This window comes from Mauremys reevesii, linkage group 4 (assembly GCF_016161935.1).
Source record: "Mauremys reevesii isolate NIE-2019 linkage group 4, ASM1616193v1, whole genome shotgun sequence".
NCBI classification, from domain to species: domain Eukaryota; kingdom Metazoa; phylum Chordata; order Testudines; family Geoemydidae; genus Mauremys; species Mauremys reevesii.
Genome location: NC_052626.1, coordinates 149,999,054 through 150,021,328, shown reverse-complemented (window position 1 = coordinate 150,021,328; position 22,275 = coordinate 149,999,054).

The window sequence follows — 22,275 nt, the reverse complement described above, 5'->3', positions numbered from 1 at the left end:
TAATAGGCCATCATTGGGTTTGTGGAACCAAAGCTTATATTGCATTACCAGCTAACTGGTCAGGTATCTGTTATCCCGCCCGACTCTTCCCACAATTCCGAGTGCTAGGGCCCTTCCCGTAAGAACGCCTCCGTAATTCCAGGTGAAGAAGAAGGGACTTACCAGATGCCCAATGGTATGTAAATAACATACCCCCCTTAACCTGGGAAGAGGCCAAGGGCGGGTCCCTTGTCCCACTTGGGGGAGTAATACACCAGGCAAAAAGGCTCCTGAGGTTACAAGCCATAGTTGAGATAATGGCAAATGAAACCAGAGAGAGTTTAAAAACCCTGGCCAAAGAGACAGGGGCGATCCAACAGGTGGCCCTCCAAAACCGTCAGGCATTGGACATAGTGCTGGCGGCCAAAGCAGGGACCCGTGCTCTCATTGGAAAACAATGTTGTGTGTTTATACCTGACGATACCAATGAGGTAATAGATCGCACTAGCCACTTAGAACAAATCGCATATCTTCCCCATGAAGAGCCGAGTTCTTTATGGAAGTGGCTAAGTAACCTGTTCAATTTCTCGGGCATAGGAAACTGGTTGTTTCAGGGAGCCCTGACTATCCTCTTTGGAATCCTGGTGATTTTTGTATGTTTTCAGTTAATCTCCTGTTTTATCCAGAATTGTGTAAAATATGCCACCCAGGTGACTGCCCCAGAACAGAGGGCTGATATGATGATTTTGAATATCGCTGATGAACAAAGAGATAAAGAACAGTTAATATGTGGATCCTAGTAAAATGTTGGTCATGGCGTAGTGTGACCAAAAGGAGGGATTGTGAAAGTAGAATGAATTATATTGTAAAAATAGAAAGGATTCAAGAAATGCTGTGTGTACCTTTAAGCAAAAGAGCTGACATGCTGCAATCCAGGTGTCAGGAATGCAGACATTAGGTAGAACAATTGCTCCATCTAAGGGAAATTGGTGAAGCATTAGCCTTAGATCGATAAGAGTTAGTAAGGAAGTAGGATATGCATGCTGTGCCCCAGGTGAATTTTACTGTTTTGCTTTCTTTGGGCTTGGCTACACTGGAGCATTACAGCACTGATGGAGGCTTTACAGCGCTGCAACTTAGTCACCGTCCACACTTGCAAGGCACATACAGCGCTGCATCTCCCTGGCTGCAGCGCTGGCTGTACTCCTGCTCTGCCTCGTGTATAAGGATTGCAGCGCTGGTGATGCAGCGCTGCTCCGCAAGTGTGGCCACCAAAAGCGCTGTAATTGGCCTCCAGGGTATTTGGCGGTATCCCAGAATGCCTGTTCAGCCACTCTGGTCATCAGTTTGGACTCTACTGCCCTGGCCTCAGGTGACCATTACTTTAGCTCAGGCCTCAGGCTTCATACCAGGCCTCTGCAAGAGTTTGTTTCAGGGCCTCCTCTTACGACAAGGCCGTTCACGTGCCCTCCCACCCCGGCCTTTAAATTGGGTTGTCTTCAGTCCAGGCATTCTGCTTTTCCGGGACGATGCGTAAACATCCTCCCCGTAAAAAGACAAAAATGGGGGACTGTAGTAAGACGAGGCCCTGAGACTGATAAACCCTTATCAGAGGCCCAGTATGAGGCCTGAGGCCTGAACCAAAGGAATGGTCAAGACTTTGCAACCATAAAGCGAAGTGAAGCTGTGAGCCAGCGGCAGGCCCTGCTCGCAGAACCTCGCAAGAAGAAGGCTGGTAATTGCACCTATACACATATCTAAAGGGGATCGAGCACTAATAGGATTAAACATGGGCCAGGATGGCACTAGAACAGTCCGGTGCAAACACGTTCCACACAGATAACAAGGAACTGGCTGACCCACCCTAAAGACAGGGGCAAAGGGATAATATGATGGATAGAGTTGTTGGTTCAAACCAACCTGTACCAGAGGAGAGGCAGCACCCCAACACGCAGAGGGGTTGTACCCTGATGTGTCAGGAGTGATGTGTAATGTGTGTACCTGTGTATAAGAATGCAGCCCTGGGGCGGTGTCTTTGTCTGGCCTAGGGGGCAGTGGAGAATCCCCCCACTGACTGAGCCAGTCCATTGTCAGGGAGCACATCTGTACTAGCAGAACTGTAGATATCTGATCCGGGGAGTTAGAGACTGAGTTTTGTTTGACAATAACCCTGGCCGGGAGCCTTCGTACCTCATCGGAGTCTGTGGTCATTGGGCAGTTTGCTCGAGATCTGCTGTGCCAGCGATCTGCAGAGCCGGGGCAGCACCCAGAGGGAACACGCACGCAGCCGACTGTTATCAACACTGAACAGAGAAGAGCACCACACCAGTGGCATCTGACGACAGGGACATCTGGTCACCCTAGATATTTTTATATATAAGCAGATATAAATGTAGTTCCCCTCTAGGGGGCGTTGGCTCTGATCCAGCCCCAGTGCAAGGACTGGCTGGCTCAGGGGGGCAGGGAATGGGGCAGGGGCCTGTCCCCTCTAGGGGGCGCCGGCTCCCACCCGGCCCCAGGGCAGGGCCTGGCTGGCTCAGGGGGCCGGGAATGGGGCAGGGGCCTGTCCTCACTAGGGGGCACCAGCTCCCATCCGGCCCCAGGGCAGGGCCTGGCTGGCTCAGGGGGGCGGGGAATGGGGCAGGGGCCTGTCCCCTCTAGGGGGCGCCGGCTCCCATCCGGCCCCAGGGCAGGGCCTGGCTGGCTCAGGGGGGCGGGGAATGGGGCAGGGGCCTGTCCCCTCTAGGGGGCGCCGGCTCCCATCCGGCCCCAGGGAGCAGGCAGGGGCTCAGCATGGGGCACCATGGAGCAGGGATTGGAACTGGGGGCTCGGCAGGGAGCACCCCTAACGCCCTCCTGCACCCCAGCCCTGAGCCCCCTCCCAGAGCCAGCACCCTGCACCCCATCCTGCACCCCAAGATAACACTGTTATCTGGCCACCTCATGTTACCATCCATCTGCTCATGCCCCATCTGTCCCTTGAATCACATCTTCCCTCGTACGACTGACGGACGGGCTGTATTGGCCGACTGAGTCAGTCCCTCACGGTGGGCCTGGGACGCTGCTTGGGGCCTGCCGCTTTATGGTCGAGCTTTGGGGACCCTCCCAAAGAATCAGCATGTCTGGATCATAGGAGATTTGTGTGGGGCGGTTATATGGGAATGTAGGTTTAGCCTGTGTGTGCACTGTCACGGGCTCCCAGGTCGGGCCCACTCGTGGCCCCGTGCGGTCCGTGGGGGGGGGCCCTTCAGTGCGACGGCCCTTCTCGGGGGGCCTCTCTCTCCCGGGGTCAGGCCCCCGCACCTCCTGGAGCCGCACCTCTCTGAGCCTCAGCATGTCTGGCTCTGCCGTGGGCCCCCCAGGGCGCCCCCTCGCTCTGGGCCCCCGGGGCCTCCACCCCCCCCGAAGGGGATGTTCCCCCCCGCCCCTCCCCCACCCTGTTCTCTAGCCCAGAGTGACTCTCCCCCAGCGTAACACAGGAGGGTTTATTGAGGGTTGAACCCAGCACAGGAAACTCTCAGGGCCTCAGGCCTGGCCTCCCCCAGCCCAGCACATCCCAGGCCCCCTGCAGCCAGTGGGGCTCTGCCTGCTCCCCCTCTCCAGCCCCGACCCCCCTGCTTCCAGCTGGGCCTCCAATATCCCTGGTCCCAAGCCCCCCCTGTCCATTGGCTTCTCTCCAGGGAAACCGGGGCATAAACAGGCAGGCCTGGGTCTCCTCCCAGCCCCCCTCTGGCCCCTCTGGCTGGAGCCGGCTGGTCAGGTCACTGGGTCCCTCTCCCCACAGCCCATTGTCCCCCACTGGCCAGAACCGGCTGCGACTCCTGAGCTGGGTCCCCAGGTCACCAGTCACTGGGGTCTCCATCCTCCAGGCCATCGGCCGGGGTCCCGAGTCCCTCTCTGGTCCTCTGTACCAACAAACTCCCTCTCCCCTCCCCTCGTTTAACCAGTAACACCCGGGGACACTGAGTCCCACCTCCTGTGTATGCACCCCACTGGGAAACCCAGAAAACCCCCCACTCTGTCACACTGCCACAAGGACTCCTCGTTCTTTTTGCTGACACAGACTAATACGGCTACCCCTCTGAAACCTGATATCATCTGGTGTTTTTTGTGGTGTGATATCTTCTGGTGTCTTTGGTCTGTGGGATGCAACCTTAAACAGCTAGTTAGTTAACATAGTAACATTTTTTGTTTGTTTTACATCTCTTCTTGTAATCAAAATTTAATCCACTGATGAACATAGTTTGTTTAGGTTTCAGAGTAGCAGCCGTGTTAGTCTGTATCCTCAAAAAAAACAGGAGTACTTGTGGCACCTTAAAGACTAACAAATTTATTTTACAATGTGATGGGGACCGAATATTTTATACAACAAGCTATGCTTTTGCAATTGTTGTGTAGACATTCATTTTCACTTGAGGTGTATTGCTAATATTTTATACTAAATAAAATGCTTAATCGCTAAAATAGATGCTCACAATCTTCTATGAGAAGGGGTATTGCTTTCCCTTGCTGAGCACTCTGTTTTAGCAGAAGAGTTAATAACAGAATTTTTACCAAACTTTTTAGATTTAATTTGCTAGTGATGCCAATTCCACTTTTGTTAACTGTTTAGAAGCACAAACTTTAACAACCACTACATCCCTTTAATATAATATAAAAGAAAATAAAAATTAAACCAAAACCAATTTTAAATACAGGACTACGCAAATACTTTGAGGGTATTATACTTTTATGATGCTTGGTTGTGTTTGGGAGACAAAAGTGGAAACCTGTTGAAATTGTTTGGTTAGCTTTATGCATAAATTGTTATTTTAAAACATTTTTGGTTTGACATTCTTACAACTATATTTAAAAGTGCAAACAGGTTTATAAAAATCCCAAACAAGAAATTGACATTTTGTTAATATTACTTTAATCTTAAGGTTGAGGTTTCCCCACCTTTTTATTTCTTTCAATAAAAATAAAAAACAAAATTGTGATTAATAAAAGAGAATTATTTTTCTTTGCGATTGCATTATTTGTTGAGGCAGAAATATATGGACATATATTTATAACTGAGACCTTGTTGAACTTTGAAAAAAAAATGGTATTAATAAAATGATGATGGTTATACCCCAACCAGAATATTAAAATAGTGTGGTACCTCATATATATATTTTAAAAGAGTATAAAATTGACTTTTGTTGCAACAAAATAAAAATAACATGACTTTATTTATTCAACTTTATTTTAAGACTCTGCTAGATGGAAATAAGAAAAGCCCACGTTTCAAATATTAGTTAGTGGTCAGGATTAGAAGCAGAGTCTGCATTTCCTTGCAACCAGATCTGCAAGAAAGTTAGGAGTAATTCCAGCTGTTGCATTCTTGAAGGGTTAAAATCATTAATTTCTGTATTACTTAAAGGTTTTACCTCATTTTCTCTTTGTTTGTTGTTTTGTTCTGTTTTCAGTTGCTTTATCTTTTGGAGGTTTCTGTAAAAACTATAACTTTTAAAACAGAGCGAGAGAGCCGAAGTGAGGAGAGGCGGAGGGGGGGAAGGAGGTGGGGGGTGCGAGACCTGAGCCAAGAGAGATTAAGTATCAGAGACTAACAGACGTTTTGCAGCATGAGCTGGCAGGTGTGTATATATAAGCAAGAAGCAAGCTAGAGATAACGAGGTTAGATCAATCAGCAGCTGAGGTGTGAAAACCAGGGAGGAGAAACTGGTGATGAACTGGAGCTCAGCAGTTTCTCTCTCAGGTTTTGTATATTGCCATTCCTAATGTCTGATTTGTGTCCATTTATCCTTTTCCTTAGAGACTGTCCAGTTTGGCCCGATGTACATAGCAGAGGGCATTGCTGGCATATGATGGCATATATTACATTGGTGGACGTGCAGGTGAATGAACCGGTGATGGTGTGGCTGATCTGGTTAGGTCCTGTGATGGTGTTGCTGGTGTAGATATGTGGGCAGAGTTGGCATCGAGGTTTGTTGCATGGGTTGGTTCCTGAGCTAGAGTTACTATGGTGCGTGTGCAGTTGCTGGTGAGAATATGCTTCAGGTTGTCTGTGTACTGTAGTCTTGAGAATGCTTGGTGGAGATTTTCTAAGTGTTGGTCTCTGTCTGCAGTGCTTGGCTGTAGACAATGGATCTTGTGGTGTGCCCGGGATGATGGGATCTACAACCCATCCTGGACAATGATCCCACACTTTCACAGGCCTTGGGAGGCAGGCCAGTCAGATCAGCCACACCATCAGTAATATATGCCATCATATGCCAGCAATGAAAGGATAAATGGACACAAATCAGACATTAGGAATGGCAATATACAAAAACCTGTAGGAGAACACTTCAACCTAAAACTTTAGGACCAGACTCCAGAGAGAAACTGCTGAGCTCCAGTTCATCTGCAAATTTAACACCATCAGTTTAGGACTAAACAAAGACTGTGAATGCTTTGCAATTACACAAACCAGTTCTCCTCCCTTGTTTTTCACCTCAGCTGCTGGAACAGGGCCCCATCCTCCCTGATTGATCTAATCATGCTACAAAACATCTGTTAGTCTATAAGGTGCCACAAGAGAGATTAACTCCATCAAGGTATTTGAAAGTACAAGCAGCAGCAGCGAGTTTAGCAAACTGAGGAAGCTTATAAAGGACAAAACTTAACTGGTATGTAAAAATATTTGAGAAAGAAGGTTCTATTTTCAGATATGAGCGCGGAGTGTGGTTCTGTGGGTCAAAGCAATTGGGAACCTGCACAGTTGGGAATTGCGCCCCTGGTTTTTATCCTGGCTGTGAGAGGAGATTGGGGGTAGTTACCTGCTCTTGTAAAACCTGAATTTGTTCCCCCAGTGTCTGGTGCTTTTGTGTGCCTGCCAAATGGATAGTGGGAGGGTCCTTTTTTTGCTGCAGTTAACTGTTTTGGGCAACTCCATGTGTTAATGCATCAATTCTAGGTGTTAACCTGCTTCATTTCGGTTTTTTACTTTGAAATTCTTCTTTATTCACACCCCCGCGATCGCAGCTCCTGTCTCCTAATGTGCTCTGTGAACTGTTCCATTTTTAACTCCATCTGATTTACCAATTCAGGGAGGTATTGTGTGCTCCTCTTTCCTTCTGTGCACGTACTTCTCCCATTCTGACAGGCACCCGCCTGGGTCTGAGGGCATGGCTACACTTGCAGATGTAGAGAGCTGTGGATAAAACCAGCCTTCGTACAGCGCAGTAGGGAAAGCGCTGCAATCTGTCCACACTGACAGCTCGAAGTGCACTCACGTGGCCACGTTATCAGCTTTTGCAACACCACAGAGAGCAGTGCATTGCGGTAGCTATCCCAGCATGCAAGTGGCTGCAACTTTCAAATGGGGGGGGTGCGGTGGAGTGTGACAAGGAGTGTGTTGTATGTATGGGGGGTGGAGAGAGTGGATTTTGGGGGTCTTAGAGCATGTCAGCCTGCTGTCTTGTAAGCTCAGACGGCAGCAGAGCCCCCCCCCTCCGCCTCCTCTCCCACCTCTCTCTCTCTCACACAGCATTCCACACTAATGGTTTGCTTTGTCCCGGAGCAGATAAGCTTTGAAAGGACATTTCACAACAATAACAAGAATGGCCACTTGGCTTAAGGGGATTATGGGACGTTTCCAGAGGCCGCTCAGAGTGCAGTCATGCAACACCTGGTTCACACTGACACTGGGGCGTTTCAGCCACGGCGCAGTGAGCGTTAGGCTTCTCGCCGAGGTGGAGAACCAGCAGCGCCGTAGCCGCAGAGTCAGAGCGCTCTACGTGCCTTGCCAGTGTGGACGGGGAGTGAGCTAGTGCGCATGGAGCTGCTTTAATGCGCTGTAACTCGCAAGTGTAGCCAAGCCCTGAGTTTAAGTCTAACCAGAACCTGGCGTTTATTATAAGCTGGTGGTTGCAATGCAGTCGACCCCGTTTCATCTTTCAATTTTGCTAGGCCCCTTTTGCAGTTCTGTCCCCGTTGCTCAGGCACGGGGGAGCGACCTGAAGGCTGCGGTTCACCACCGATATTTATAACAGGGGCCAGCACATGTCTCTCTTTTGTAGGTTTCTTACAGCTGTTTTCATGGTTTTATTCTGTTCCTGTGCTGCCTGCCTGCGGGCTGCTGGCTGTCCCGCAAGGAGCGAGAGCAGCCCAGGGCTTTGCGGCGTCTTCTGAGTCTTTTAACACTTTCGTTGTTTCTGTTACTTGCCCCGCCAATGTTGTGGCCTGTTGTCTTAACCATTTAACAGCCCTGGTTACAGTTTGCAATTTTCTACATTTCAAGGCTAGTTTCTGCCCTAGCCTTACAAATTCCATTCCGTGTTTCTTCCCCACTATATTTTTTAAATTCATATGGACCCTCTTTTGCTAGCAACCCAGGGGGTCCATGAGTTATCAAACTCTGTGGGGATTCGCAGGGAGGGTTAAGGGGGTTCCCACGCTCATGGTTTTCTGTTATGTTAGATAATGATTCCTACACCGGACAGTTTGCTTACTCACCAGATCAGCGGTCGGGGTCACCAATGTCGTCAGATGCCACTGGTGTGGGGCTCTGCTCTGTTCAGTGTTGATAACAGTCGGCTGCGTGTGTGTTCACACTGGGTGCTGCCCTGGCTCTGCAGATCGCTGGCACAGCAGATCTCGAGCAAACTGCCCAATGACCACAGACTCCGAGAAGGGGCTTGGGGTGATATTTTGGGGGGGGATAGGGACTTCAAGTGACCCTTTCCTGAATTTTTGTATGAATCACTTGGTGGTGGCAGCGATACCGTCAAAGGACAAGGAAGGATTTGTGCCTTGGGGAAGTTTTAACCTAAGCTGGTAGAAATAAGCTTAGGGGGCCTGTCATGGGGGTCCCCAAATCTGTACCCCAGAGTTCAGAGTGGGGCGGGAGCCCTGACAGAGGCTTTGGCTTATATAGGACCCTATCCCCCCACCCCCACCCTCACCCCCACCCTGTCCCGATGTTTCACACATAGTCTCTGGTCCCCCCGGCGTCTCTGCACTCACACAAACCCAGGGGAAAACCATCACCATCAGTCATTGAACCGGGCGCAGGGACCGAACGCCTCCGCGTTGGCTTTGAGGGAGTCGCCTTTGTAGATTTTGACACGGGACCGCGACCAGTTGGGGTGTGACGGCTGTAACGCGCCAACGCTGCGAATCTCTGCAGCTGCAGACAGGGAATCGGTGTCTGTCCCCCCCCCCCCACCCGTGGCCCCCAGGCAGCGGCGAACATGGAAATCGAGCCCAATACACCTTGGTAGACACGACCCTCGGCCCGGCGTCCTGCCCGGCCTGGCTGTGTCACCTTGGGTGCATAACGCGGCTTCCTGGGAATTGGGGAGAGTCCCAGGAAATAGTCCAGCCCAAAAAAGCCGAGTCCTGCCCCAAAAGAGTGTGTGGGTTGGGGGAGGGAGATTAGGGGTGCAGGACACCTGGGTCCCACTGCACGTTGGCACCCTTGGGGCGGGTGGACTTAAGGGTGCAGGAGACCGGGGGGAGCTGAGACCAGAATCCGGCCCTGACCCCATTGACACTGGGGCTGGATTTTGATCTCAGCTCCCCTGGAGTAAATCCTGAATTCTCACACGCGACTCCAGCTGTCACACAACCCGGCAGGCAAGAAAAATCACTTACAATCTATTGTGATAGTTAATAAATTTGGTTGTTTATTCTACCTGTAGCAGTGCGATTGGTTTGCAGTGTGTCAGAGACTCCCCTTGGGATAACTAGGCTGGTGCAGATCAATTTCTTTGTTAAATTGATGAACTCCTATAAGCTAGCGGCGTCCAGCGGGGATAACCGGACACTGCAAGATGGAGGTTCCGAGGGGTGTGTCTGGGACCGGAGATATTGGCTAGTGTCATTCGGTTGCAAGTAGCTGGGAGCAGCCGACGTGCCAGAGGCTGCGTGAACAGCCCAGGAGTGGGGTTCTCACAGCAGAGCTGGGCCAGGCTGGCTCCCAGGGTCAAGGATTGGAGGGGCCTAGCAGATCACTGGTCCGGATAACACCAGGGGAACGTCACAGTCATTTTAACAAAAGGTCAGTTTTCTATTGGGTTTTATAAATGTGTTTGCACCTTTATCAAGTATTAAATATATAGTGCTAAGAATGCGATAACAAAAATGTTAAAAAGATGCCAATTTATGCTATGTTTGGTTATGCTGCAAAACGCTCACGCTAACCAATTTCAACAGGTTTCCACTTTTGGCTCCCAAACACAACCAAGTGTCAGGGAAGTTTAATACCCTCCAAGTGTTTGCATAGACTTGCATTTAAAATTCCATTTGGTTTAATTTTTTATTCTCTTTTCTCTTGTGTTAAAGGGAAGTAGAAGTTGTCGAAGTTTGTGCTTTTAAACAGTTAGACGTGGAACTGGTGTTACAAACAAATCAAGTTTAAAAACTTGGGTGCAAAAACAAAATGTGTTGCTAGCACCTAAGGCAGAGTGGTCAGCAGGGGAAAGCAATACATCTTCTCACAAAAGATGGTGAGTGTTTATATTGAGTATAAAATACTAGCAATGCACCTCCAGTGAAAATGAGTGTCTACGTAACAATTGCAGGAGCATAGCTTGTGTTATAAAAGACTTGGTCCCCATCACATTGGAAACAAAGTTAATCTGTGTATGAAATATTGGTTGCAGAAAACAAGAGAAATGTAAAACCATTAAGTAAAAACTTTATGATGTTAACTAACTGAAGCTGTTTAAGGCTGTATCCCATGGACCGAAGACACCAGAAGATATCACACCCCGAAACCACCAGAATGTAGCAGTAACAGGGAAGAAACCCCCAGGCATCAAGAAAAGAAAAATGAATTGCTTTATAAATAACACACTGGTCAACTACACCTCAGTCTACCAGACATGGACTATTAAGTTGGCAATCAGCTAATAACTACTGGCTGGATCAGGTCTAACTGTGATCTAAAGGTACATTATTAAGCAAAACTAGTTCATGTGCCTGGGGTTTTAAATCTTTAGCATCGCAATATGGATGAATTAGGCTACTGTGTAAAAGCAACTGTGTTATCACTGTATTGTGTATTGTTGCAGTATTGAGTTATCGCTGTACCTCATTTACAAAGTGCCTAATGTTGCTACACTGTTTACCCAAGACACAGGTAAAAATTCACAAACGAACGGCAGCAAACACCGGGAAGGCAAGGGAAAAATAAACTGGTAAAAAAAAACTACCCAGTGAAGTTACGCAATAATTACAAATTGGGTCAAGAAACCCCCTGATCATCATTTGGGTCAGTGACACTGCATCTTACCTGAGTCACGTGGGATTCAAAGCCGCCTTGTTCAGTGCCCAGGTACTGACCCTCAGTCCTGTCACGGCGCTATTTGACAAATTGGGTCCTGTCCCTGCAGTAGGTTTTATCTTGCAGACAGCGTCCGTGAGAAACAATGGGATGTACGGGTGAGTCGCGGAGCAGTGCAACCACCAGGGCCGGCTCCAGACCCCAACGCGCCAAGCGCGTGCTTGGGGCGGCGTCCCGCGGGGGATGCTCTGCCTCTCACCGGGAAGACCCCATCCCCCACTCCGCTCCTAACTTTGTCATGTTTGGGGTGGTGGTGGTTGTACCTGAAACACCTTAAAACTATTGTATGACATAGTACTTTTTGGACTAGAATAGAACCCAGGAGTCCTGGCTCCCAGCCCCCTGCTCTAACCCACCAGCCCCCACTCCCCTCCCAGAGCTGGGGAGACAACCCGGGAGTCCTGGCTCCCAGCCCCACCCTCCCCCTGCTCTAACCCACTAGACCCCATAGAGTAACAGACCAGGGCTCAGGACACATGGGGTCTGTTCCCAACTCTGCTACCGACTCCTTGTGTCACCTGGGCCAGGTCAGTTCCCCTCCCTGCTCCTTTGTTTCCCCTCCTGCTCTTTGGCTGCCATTTCTACTAACTGTGAGCTCTTCCGGCCAGCGACGGCTGCTCACTGAGTGCCCGGGCAGCGCCAGGCACAACGGGGGCCCAGGCTGCGTAGCGCCCACGGCAACGGGCTGCAGGCTCGGTCAGGTCTATGCAGCACCCAGTGTGATGGGGCCACTCTCAGTCAAGGGGGGTCTGTGCAGTGCCAGGGTCCCCGATCTTGCTCCGGGGGGGTCTGTGATGTGCCCTGCCCCATGGAGGGCCCCAGGGTTGGTCAGGGTCCTTGTATAAAGCAGCGGGGCCTGGAGAGACTCTCACCTGCCTTCCGCTCTCCCACCAGAGCAATGAAATGTGGCCAAGGAGCAAAGCTGCCAGGACTCGCCCTGGGGACTCACCGGCACCAGGTGAGTGAGGCCGAGGAGCCAGAGACCAGGCGTCTGACCCTGCCCAGAGCCAGCCAAGGGGGGGCAGGGGCACGAATGGAGGAGCTGGAGGGGAAAGTGGGGGGAGGCAGAGAGGAGGGAGGGGGGAGCTGGGGAACGAGAGGAGGGGGGAGCTCAAGGGGACCGAAGCCAGGCCTCAGCCCCCCCACCAGGAGGTCACAGCTCCCCCCACCCTTGGAGTGGGGCAGGGGGTTAGGCCTATAGGCTCATCGGAGTCTCCCGCGGGCTGGTGGGCGCTCCCAGGCTGAGCAGGGTGAGCGTGGGACACAGGGGGCAGCGGCTCGGTTCCCCCAGCAGCCCGTCAGTGCCGTCCTGGTTGTCACTGGGCAGGGGGAGGGGGCTGCTGAAATGGCCGGCGCACTGGGCAGAACGATCCTTAGGGTCTCTCGTCCCACGGGTCCCCAAAGCACGTCCCAGGCTGGGAATAACTGGGTGTTAGCAGGAGGGGAGCGAGTTCGACCCGGCAGGTAACTGTCCCGCTCTGCTCGGCACTGGGGGGGCCCCGGCTGCAGAGCTGTGTCCAGTCCTGGCACCGCGCTGTAGGAGAGAGGGGGGCAAAGTGGGGTGAGTCCAGAGGGGAGCAGCAGAACTGAGGAGAGGTTCAGAAAGCCCCTGACCTGTGAGGCGAGGTTAGAATAACTGGGCCTGTTCAGTCTGGGGAGAAGAAGAGGGAGCGGGGGCCGGATAACAGTCCAGTTCAGGTACGTTACGGGCCGTTCTCCAGAGGACGGGGTCGGGGATCAATTGTTCTCCATGTCACTGAAGGCAGGACAAGACGTAATGGGCTTAATCGGCACCGAGGGCGATTTAGGTTAGATACTAGGGGAAAGTTTCTCACTCTACGAGGGGTTAAGCTCTGGAACTGGCTTCCAAAGGAGGTCGTGGGAGCCCAGTCACCTAAGTTCCCTCTAAGCCGCGTGGCCGCGCAGCCAGTTATCAAGGGCTGCACAGGTGGGGAGAGACGCGTCACCCCCGGCCCTGGGCTGCTGCAGTGAGAGAGGATTGGGGGGAGTCCTCTCTCCCTGGGGCAGCCCTGGGCAGCCTGCACCCCAAACCCCACATCCCCCCCGAGCCCCTCCAGCACTGCAACCCTCTGCCCCAGTCCTGAGCCCCCTCCCACACTCCAAACCCATCAGCCCCACCCCCACCACGCATCACCTCCATATTGGTGCACATAAAATTAATTCCACCCATGGACGTAGCAAATGAGAGGGAACATTGCCCATCACTGGAGGTTTTTAGGAACGGGCTCGACAAACCCCTGTCAGGGCTGGTCTGGGGTTACCTGTCCCTGTCCCCGTGCAGGGGGCTGGTTTAGGTGACCTCTCGGGGTCCCCTCCTGCCCCACATTTCTAGGATTCTGTGATTCTACAACCGGGATCCGTCAGCTGGCAGAGAGATGCGGCCACCTCTGGGACGGGGCAGCTGTATGTACACCCCACTGCCAGCAGCACAGCGCCCTCTAGTGGCGCCTGGCTGGGGTGCTGGGGCCAGCACTGACTGAAAGGGGAGAGCCCCCCGCCGGGCTCCCTGCAGCACCGCGTCCCCTACCACCGCGCTGACTCCAATGGCAGAGTCACTCCCAGAGCTTTGCAGGGAGATCTCCCCTCCAGGCCGCGACCCGGCCAGTCCTGCTCAGCGTGAGACGGGCTGGGCTCACAGCAGGGCTGGGACGTCTGTGGCCATCCCCAAAATCAATATCAGGGGCCGGCTGTGATGGAAACAGCCATAAACCTGCAGAATTCTCACCTGAGCAAAGTGCCCACAACACTCCCCCCCAGAGCATGGATGAAGGGATGAGCTTGTGGGGAGGGGGGAATTCCGCTCTCACACCCGCCGATGTACGTCAGGAGTTGCCCATCAGGGACCTCAGGGCTGATCCCCTCCTTCTCCCCAGTGCAAATGAGGAGTGACTGCTGGAGTCACTGCAGGCAAAGCCGGTGTCAGAGCAAGGACAGGGAGATTCTGAGTTGACACTGGATTGGATTTACATGGATCCAGAGTGTGCTGGCTGCTGTATTGCTTTATACTGCTGTCTGCAAACTGCTGTGCCCCTCGCTGCCGTGGCTACTGAGCTCCAGCCCAGGGCTTGTGCTTGTCTGAGGATTTTATTTTCCTTTGCTCAATAAAGAAAAATATTTGCTGTAATTTCCCAGAATCCTGAGTCGTGACTCAGTTTCTCCATCCAGATCCCTGGGAATCTGGAGCCTGCTGAGACCTTTCCTCAGGTTAACCCTTGCACTGCTGCAGACATCCATACTGTGACGGGGTCCCCCGGGCACAACCTGGAACTGGGGTACCGCTCTGCCCTCTTCACTCTCCAGCCTGGGCTGATGTCACAAGGCTTTGCTAGTGACAAGGAGCAAACCCCTCCGGGCACTGTCCTCTCGCAGCCATCGGCACGTGGCGCCCCACACCAGCTGGGTTGCATGACTGCTCCCTGGGCCACTCACAACTCACACGGAGAAAAGCACCAGCCAATCCCCCAGCCTTGCACCCCAGAGCTGGACCCTCTCGCCCCGGTCAGAAGCCCGACCAGAGTCAGTTTTTAACCCAGTGCACCCTCCCTCGCTGTGGAGAGGACACGAACCAGCCTTGTAACCTGAGCTGAGACTTCCCAAGCACCACCGGGAAAACACAGTGCTGCAGGTAAAACATAAACCAGATTCGTGGATGCCAGAAAGACTTTCAGTGATTATAAGCTGTAGGCACCAAAGGTCAGCGATAGTTACCCGAGAAAATGAAAGGTAAGTGCACAGTCTAAATCTTAGACCTTCGCACACGGGGCCGTATTTAGATCAAGCGATTTTCTCACCCCACTGGATGTTCCAGTTCTTAACGCACAGGCCTCCCTCTCAAGCCTGGGACCAGGCTCCTCAGTGTAAGTTTTCGTCTTCTCGCTGTTCTTGTTGCTTCCAGCGTAGGTGGGGGAGGAGACAGGCCACGGCAGGCTGCCGCTGTCCCCTGTTATACCCTCCGTCCACGTGCCTAGAGGCCGCTTGCCGGACACGCGCCGAGGGGCTTTGCTGAGTCACAGAGCTGAGCAGTCCCCGTTGTGTGGTGCTTGGGCAGCTGTCACTGAATTGTAACCCCCTTGATTACACCTCCCCTGCTGATTAACCGTCGGTTAACACCCTCCTGGGAGTGCTTAGCAGTAGAGACTCTCAAATTTACAATGTTTTTCAGAAACAACCATACAGCAAATTAAATCTTAACTTCATACACACGAATGACATACCTCTCTGGACAGAACCACGGGTTTCACCAGATCACGACCTCTCATAAGATACCGTCCTGGCCAGGGCCGGCTCCAGGCACCAGGCAAGCAAGCTGGTGCTTAGGGCGGCAGTTCCCAAGGGGCGGCTTCTGTCCAATCCCGTTTTTTTTTTTTTGCGCTTCGCCGCTTCCGCCGCCCCTGCAGGTTTTTTTCCTTTTTGGTTTGTTGCTCCTGCTGCCCTGTAGGGGGCGGCGGCGCGGAGCTGCCGGGAGCGGTGCCAGGTCTCCAGCAAGCCCGGCACGGCAGCCCGCCCAGCAGGCAGTGCGGCGGGAGGGGCCGCATGGAGAGCGCCCCGCTTAAGGAAGCCCTGCCCCCCCCGCCCGCTAGCTGGGGTGTGCACTCCGCTGCCCGGGGTCTGCAGGGCTCGGAGTCCCCCTGCACCGGCGCGCCCGGCGCCCCGCAGGGATTTTTTTTTCTTTTTGGTTTTTCTTCCCATTGCTGTTCCGGCCAGCCGGCAGGTTCGTTTCGTGCCCCGACCCCCTTCACTGCTCTGGCCGGCAGATTTTTTTCACGCCCCCCCCTCCCCTTCGTCGCTCTGACCAGCAGCCAGGTTTCCCGGAATTCCCCCCCCCCTTTGCTGCTCCGGCCGGGCGGCAGGTTGGTTTCCCGCCCCCTCCCTTTGCTGTCCCAGCCGCTGTGCAGGTTTTTTTCTTTTATTTGCTTGGGGCTGCAAAAAAGCCAGAGCTGGCCCTGCATCCTCCCCACCCAGCCCTGACCCCCATCTCTGAGCCCAGCCCCTCGGACCTGAGCACCCCCCCGGCCCCATCCCCCCCACAGCCCTGACCCCCAGCTCTGAGCCCAGCCCCTCTGAGCTGGGCACCCCTCTGACCCCATTCCCCACAGCCCTGACCCCCAGCTCTGAGCCCAGCCCCTCTGAGCCAGACATCCTCTGACCCCATCTCCCCACAGTCCTGAGCCCAGCCCCTGTGAGCCGGGCACCCCCCAGAGCCCAGCTCCCCACCCAGCCCTGGGCAACAGCAGCACCACCCCCCAGGCAGCGACAGCCCATTGGCACCAACCATCACCATCACCCAGCGACCGCCCATTGTGTAATTGCAAATGTAGACAGACCAGTAAAGCATTTAATGTTTTTAAATCATGTATTTGGTGTATTTTCAAATTATTACAAATTAATTTTCACTAGTTATTTTTTACATTTCCAAATACATGTTACTATAGTATTGCAACTTTTTTTATGGAAGGGGCCCCCAAAATTGCTTTGCCCTGAATCCTCTGGGCGGCCCTGCCCAGTGTGTGTGAGGAGCCAGGAGGGACAGAAACGGGGTCCCCTGGAGCCGAGCCCGGGCTGCGATGGCGGCGAGGGGCTCCTGGAGTGTGTGAGGAGGTGAGCGGCTGGCTGGGTTCGTCGGTGCTGAGCAGGTAGCCCCGCAGCCGGAGATCCTCGCCTTCCCGCCCGCCGGGACTGGGCCAGGGCTCGGCTGCAGTGTGCTGGTAGCGGATCCCACATTTGGGGGGGAGCCCAGTGCTGGGGCAACAGGGGGTGTGAGTGGGGGGCACTGGTGGGCGGGGGGGTAGCCAAAATTTTTTTTGCTTGGGGTGGCAAAAAACCTAGAGCCGGCCCTGGTCCTGGCCTGCTTTGTGTGAAATATCACAACCGCCTATGAATGACGAATAGGGGGGTTAGAGTGCTACTGTCGGGTACCGCGTGCAGGGCCGGCTCTAGGTTTTTTGTTGCCCCAAACAAAAAAATTTTTGGCTGCCTCCATTCCAGCCCTGGGCCCCCCCCCCCGCACCTCCCTGCTGCCCCAGCCCCGGGCTCTCCCCCCACCCATGCCCCTGCCGCCCCAGCCCTGGGCTCTCCCTTCCCCACCAGTGCCCCCACCCACGCCCCTGCCGCCCCAGCCCTGGGCTCCCCCCCGCATCTCCCTGCTGCCCCAGCCCCGGGCTCTCCCCCCACCCACCCATGCCCCCTGCCGCCCCAGCCCTGGGCTCTCCCCTTCCCTCCCACCACTGCCCCCCACACACACCTCCTGGCGCCCCAGCCCTGGGCTCTCTTACCTACTCCCCGCCCCGCACCTGCACCCTCCTTCCGCCGCAGCCCTGGGTCACTGGTAACTCGCTCCCAGGGTGGGTCATTCAGCAGGAATTCTGGATGTGCACAGAACACAGACAGGACTGGTTCCCACATGGTTACAGAGCGCAGTAAAGTGGAACAATTTTCAGCTTGTGTGATTGGAGGAGATCTGGATGCATATTATAAGACTGTCCTCCATAAATGAGGAAAAGGTGAGGTGCCTTTATTATTCTTTTGTTCCACTCTTTCCTTCTATGGGGAATTTGCCTATGCAATATCACTGGTTTCCTTAAACAAACAAAAGGCAATGGCTGTTGAAAATAGCAATTCCAGTCCTGATAACCACTGGGAAGCATTTCTTGCTCAATTTTATCCTACTTTTTCTACAGCAAGTTACAGTGGATCAGTGTATTTGATTTGGGAGAAATGAAGTAACAGCTGCCCAAACTGAGCTTGAGCACTCCTGAATTTTGAGGTGTTCAAATCTGGAAGGCAGGTGCTTTGTGTGTGAGGGGGGTGGGGCTGTGGGCTCCGCAGGGGAGCACGGCAGCATGTCTGCAGCAGTGTGTCTGGAACTGCCCGGAGCCAGACACGCTGCCTTAAGGAGCAGCCTGCTTTGTCTCTCTCTGGTTTTGAGTTCTTGTGTGTTCTCATTCTGAATTCTAAGCGGTGTTATGGTGTCACATTCCAACAAGAGGAGACTACGTTTTTATCCCACTTCTCTGCACGTGTGCACATAACAAAGACCAGTGCCGTTCTGTTCCGTTCTGTTGGACTTTGCTGCTGCCCCAGAGGGAGCCAGGCATAGGGACTTTGAAGAGACGAGCTGGGAGAAGACAGCTTGGGCCCAACCACTTACAGCTGGACTTGGAGACTCGGTGTTATGTTTATGGCACACACACAGAGTGAAGTTTTTAGATAAACCCATAAATGCCCTCGCTTGACAGTTGCAATGTAACATGATGTTATTGCTTCGAATCCGGAACCCAAAAAACAGAGAGAGACAAAAGCAGGCTGCTCCCTCCGGCAGTGAGGCCCAAGTCAACCCACCTTACTCCAGGCTGGCTCTCTGCAGACCCTGCTGCTAGACCCAGAGCCCACACATCCCTCCAGAGCCCCAGGCCGGGAAGCAGGACCCAAACTCTCCCCCTCTTGAAGCGATAGTTTGCAATTCTAACACAGTCCTCAATACGCCACACCCGGAAGAGGTTACATTTGTTTAGTGACGTGGTCAGAGAGACAACCCCCATTACTGTCACCGACCAGGGTGTGGAAAGCTAAGGGGACCCCCCTGGGAAAAGGAAACTGAGGTAGGTGCCCCTGCAGTATTATGTTTGACCAGACGATGGCACACTGGAGTGGCCAGGCCCTGTGACAGGCTCTCTGGGGGCTAAGAAGGGAGGGGAAAGCATCTGACTCCCCTGAACTATTTGCATCTGTCCCACTAGGGAGGTTTCCCCATTTCACTCCAGTTACCGTAAATCACATGATCAAACTTTCACTGTCTGCCAAACCTTGGTGCCTGCTACCATCCTCGCTAACAGCTGTTTCCCTGGCAAGGGAGAGTTAGATGCCAGTCAGGGTGTCTCTGTGGGGGGGGAGGAGTGCTCAGAAGAGGGGGGGATCGGGTTAGTGCCCTATTGAGGTGGAGAGACGTAACCGTTACCCCCCAACCTGGCAATCACCCAAAGCCCAGTACTGGAGCAGGGGGGAATATTTCCATTGAAATGTTTTTCTTGGTCCACGTTTTCCATTTTCTGCAGAAGCCACAAGCCAGGAAATGGGCCGGTTTCCAACCACACCGTTTCTTTGTTTCGCTTTGTCATCAAAAAACTGCAACGTTTTGGTGGGAAATTTCAAAAAGAGAAAAACAATTTTTCAACATTTCCACAGGAAAAATGATTGTTTTCCAGCTGGTTCTGCTACACCCCCCACCCCTGTTTCCTTATTCCACCGCCCGTTCTCCCTCCGCCGTGTGTGGTGTCTTTCTGGCGTTCATTAATCTTTTCTCTCCTTTGCCATGTGGCTCGTCCGTCCTCTGTCCCAAACCCGAGCTCGCAGCACGTGGACCTGGAGAAGCCGTGCAGCCCCGTGCGCAGGCCTGGCCCTACCTGTGCTGCTGGCTCACAGGTGCATCCCTTGGCCTCTCGCCGTGCTGCTGCCAGTCGGTCGGGGGGTGTCACCAGACACGCAGCACAGGGTTGGAAATACAGAGACACCCCCCCCCACCTGTAACTCACCATGCACAGGGGATACAACCATAGAAACAAGCTGACCATACCTGGCAAGTCCTGACATTTTGCTGACATTGGACATGGCATCTCTGGGCAGATTCCTCGCAGTGATAGAATATTCATTAATTAATAATAGGATAAAGTCAGAGGCGCAAACTTTTCCCAGCACCGGTGGGCGCTCATGCCCCCCTAGCCCCAGCCCCGCCCCGACTCCACTCCTGCCCCACCCCATTCCAACCCCTTCCCCAAAGTCCCATCCCCAACTCTGCCCCCTCCCTGCCCCTATTGGATCCCTTCCCCATATCCCCGCCCCAGCCCCGCCTCCTCCCCCCGCGCTCCGCGTTGCACCTCCTCCCCCCTCCCTCCCAGTGCTTGCAGCCGCGAAACAGCTGTTTCACAGCAGGAAGCGCTAGGAGCTAGGAGGGAAAAGTGGCAAGTGACGTGCTCAGGGCAGGAGGCGGAGGTGAGCTGGGCAGGGCCGGCTCCAGAGCCCAGCGGGGCAAGCACCCGCCTGGGGCGGCCCTTTCCCGGGGGGGCGGCAGGCTGGGCCGGCGGAGGTCCACCGGAGCCCCGGGAGCAGCGGACCTGCCATAGGCATGACTGCAGACGGTTCGCTGGTCCCGCGGCTCGGCTGGACCTCCCGCAGGCATGCCTGTGGAAGCTCAACCGCAGCCGCCGGACCAGCGAACCGCCCGCAGCTGCGGGAGGTCCAGCCGAGCCGCGCGACCAGCGGACCCTCGGCAGTCATGCCCGCGGGAGGTCCGCTGCTCCTGCGGCTCCGGGGTGCCTCCCGGGCATGATTGCTTGGGGCGGCCAAATTTGTAGAGCCGCCCCTGGAGCTGGGGCAGGGAGCTGCCGGGGGGTGCAGAGCACCCACCAATTTTTCCCCGTGACGGAGTTGGTGCCTATGGAGAAAGTGTCTCCCATGTGCCATGCAGCGGCCCAGCTTGTTTAACGATCTCTTAGCACCGTGCAGGGGAACAGCGACGACGAGCCAGCGGAACTCACTGCTACAGGACGTCGCGGCAGCCGAGGGGGGTCAGAAAACCAGGGGAGGTTTATAGGGATTATGGAAAAGTCCTGAGGTCTGTTAGGAGCACAATGGTCTAAGGGCCCCAGAGATTCATAATGGGGAGGGAGGGATAGCTCAGTGGTTTGAGCATTGGCCTGCTAAACCCAGGGTTGTGAGTTCAATCCTTGAGGAGGCCACTTAGGGATCTGGGGTAAAAAATTGGTTCTGCTAGTGAAGGCAGGGGGCTGGACTCAATGACCTTTCAAGGTCCCTTCCAGTTCTAGGAGATTGGTATATCTCCAATTATTACCTTTTATTACCTTTAGGGCTCTAAACCTAAGCTCCTTGCAAGCTGCTATCAAGGCCCGCGAAGGTGGGGAGAGGTGCCTCTCACCCAGCCTGAGCGTCTACATCAGGAGAGGGCTGGGGGGAGACCTCTCTCCCTGCCACAGCCCTGGGGCAGCCTGCACCCCAAGCCCCTCATCCCTGCCCTCCCAGAGCCCCCCCCACCTCAATCCTCTGCCCCATATCTGAGCCCCCTCTCACGCCCAGAACCCCTCATCCCCGGCCCCACCCCAGAGCCTGCACCCCCAGCCAGAGCCCTCATCCCCCCCCTGCCCTCCAAACCTCTGCCCCGGCCCTGAAACCACATCCCTGAGCCCGCATCCCCAGCCCAGGGCTGACCCGGGGGGGGGAGGGAAGTGGGGCAATTTGCCCCAGGCCCTGCAGGGGCCCCCAGCCCCACGAGAATGTCTGAGGCTCCCCCGGCCTGGACAGGGCTGCAGCGGCCTGGCTCCCGTGGGGCCTGAGCTCCTCCCACTGAGTCAGAGCCGCGTGGTAAGGACACGGGGCTGCGAGCTCCGGTCCCGCCGTAACCACACGGCTGCAGCGCTGTCCCGGGCCAGGGCAGCTCCTGGACGTGGGGCGCGGAGGCTCCGATAGGGGAGAGGCGGCGGTAACCCAGGAGCGGCCCTGGACAGCGCTGCTGGGGGGGGCGGTCAGGGGACGGGGAACGGGGGGTTGGATTGTGGGTGTTCTGGGGGTCTGTCAGGACTCGGCAGGGGGGTGGATAGGAGTAGGGGCAGTCAGGGGATAGGGAGCAGGGGGGTTGGGTGGGGTCCCGGTGAGGGGACAAGGAGCAGGATGGGTCAGGGATTCTCAGAGGGGCTGGTGGGGGTAGGAAGTGGGTGGGGGTCAGATAGGGGGCAGGGGCAGGCTGTCTGGGAGGCCCAGCCTGCCCTACCCTAAAGCTCATTCAGCAGTTTGAGGCTTGCAGAAGAGCCGAGCTGTGAGCTTTTCCATTAGGGCTGCCGTCCCTGTCACTTCTCAAATGTCAAGTTATAGTCTGTGTTTTATTTCAGTGCCACAGGGAGACTCATGTCAGGGGAGGGGAGCTTCATTTCAAACTAGCCACTTTAGAGTAACAG